The sequence below is a fragment of the Carlito syrichta genome, unplaced genomic scaffold (genome assembly GCF_000164805.1).
Source record: "Carlito syrichta isolate Samal-C Ts95f unplaced genomic scaffold, Tarsius_syrichta-2.0.1 Scaffold301813, whole genome shotgun sequence".
Lineage (NCBI taxonomy): Eukaryota > Metazoa > Chordata > Mammalia > Primates > Tarsiidae > Carlito > Carlito syrichta.
Window position 1 is genome coordinate 201,575 of NW_007245909.1, and position 1,945 is coordinate 203,519.

General features: G+C 49.4%; 1 pseudogene across 1 annotated transcript in view; it reads left to right on the forward strand.

Moving 5' to 3' along the window:
• Positions 1-904: 904 nt before the first annotated feature.
• The window catches only part of LOC103257600, a 1,642-nt pseudogene continuing 601 nt past the window's right edge, over positions 905-1,945 (forward strand). The window contains exon 1 of the transcript XR_504133.2: positions 905-1,945. This exon is cut by the window's right edge and continues 38 nt beyond it. The product of XR_504133.2 is annotated as a cyclic AMP-dependent transcription factor ATF-4-like (transcript).

Genomic DNA, 1,945 nt, shown 5'->3' on the forward strand with positions numbered 1-1,945 from the left:
GGGGGTAATTAAAATGCAAATCTGCAGAAGTTATTCCCATATTAAACTTTCATTGATGGCCTGTGGTAGTTTTCAAACATAGCTGCGATTCTTTGACACAGTTCCCATTTGAGAGATGGGCTCTATGACCCCCTCCCTTTGAATCCAGGTGAGCTTGCAACTGCTTCAGACAATAGAGCATGGCAGAAATGAAGCCTTGTGATTTCTGTGGCTGGCTCATAAAAGGCCATTGGTCTTGTTTCCTGGGAACAGATGAGCCACCATGTAAGCTGACTGACTACTCTGGAAACAGCATGTGTAGTCATCCTGGTTGCTAGTCTCAGATAATTCTACCCCAATGTAGAAGGGAAACTAATAGAGTTTAAGTCAAAGGGATCAATCTTTGCAAGTATCAAGACACGAAAATAGTTTTCCCTATAAGAGAGCAACACCTTTTAGAGAAAATCAAGTTAAGTATCTTGCCTGAGGCTTCTGGAGAAATCAGCTAAGAAGCTACTGGGTTTCAATCTATCTCAGCCTTGCTCTACTAAGTTACCTTTCAGCTTTATTTACTCCAATAGCACCTCATAAGGCTTTTGTGGAGATCAAGTTAAATAAGGAATACATGTAGAAAACGCCAAACGGTTCTCACTCATAAGTGGACCTTGAACAATTGATCATAACACAATAAGGGACTGGCAGTGGTAGGAAACTGCGGGGCGGGGGGCCATACCTCATCAACAAGGGTATCTGCATAAAGAACATTTGTATACCTAACCCTGAATTGTACCCCACATCTTTAAAATAAACAATTTTTAATGCCAAATGGAAGTTGCTTGTGCAATCATCAGTACCATTATCCCATTAAATTCATCAAAATTAAACTAAGCTTGGGCGTTTCTTCCGCTCCCGCACGTAGATGCAGTTTCTTCAGCGAGCGCGTGCCTTCCTTATCCCCTCCCGCAGGGTCCGCGGCCACCATGGCGTATTAGTGGCAGCAGTGCCCGCGGCAGCGTTGGCCTTTGCAGCGGCGGCAGCAGCACCAGGCTCTGCAGCGGCACCCCCCAGCGGCTTAAGCCATGGCGCTTCTCACGGCAGCCAGCAGCAGCGTTGCTGTAACCGACAAAGACATCTTCGAATTAAGCACATTCCTCGATTCCATCAAGCCCCACGACATGACCGAGATGAGCTTCCTGAGCAGCGAGGTGTTGGCGGGGGACTTCGTGTCCCCCTTCGACCAGTCGGGCTTGGGGGCTGAAAGAAAGTCTAGGTCTCTTGGATGACTACCTGGAGGTGGCCAAGCACTTCAAACCTCATGGGTTCTCCAGCGACAAGGCTAAGGCGGGCTCCTCCGAGTGGCTGGCTGTGGATGGGTTGGTCAGTGCCTCCAACAACGGCAAGGAGGATGCCTTCTCCGGGACAGATTGGATGTTGGAGAAAATGGATCTGAACGAGTTTGACTTTGATTCCCTGTTGGCTATAGATGACCTGGAAACCATGCCAGAAGAGCTTTTGGCCACGTTCGATGATACCTGTGACCTCTTTGCCCCCCTAGTCCAGGAGACTATGAAGGATCCCCCTCAGACAGTGAACCCAATTGGCCATCTCCCAGAAAGTGTAACAAAAGCAGACCAGGCTGCCCCCTTCACCTTCCTGCAGCCTCTTCCCCTTTCTTCTGGGGTCCTGTCCTCCACTCCAGATCATTCCTTTAGTTTAGACCTGGGCAGCGAAGTGGATATCTCTGAAGGAGATAAGAAGCCAGATTCTACTGCCTATATCATTCTGATCCCTCAGTGTGTAAAAGAGGAAGACGCTCCCTCAGATAATGACAGTGGCATCTGTATGAGCCCTGAGTCCTCCCCAGGGTCTCCCCAGCATAGCCCCTCTGTCCCTGGTGGCTCTCCAAACAGGAGCCTGCCATCTCCAGGTGCCCTCTGTGGCTCTGCCCGTCCCAAACCATATGACC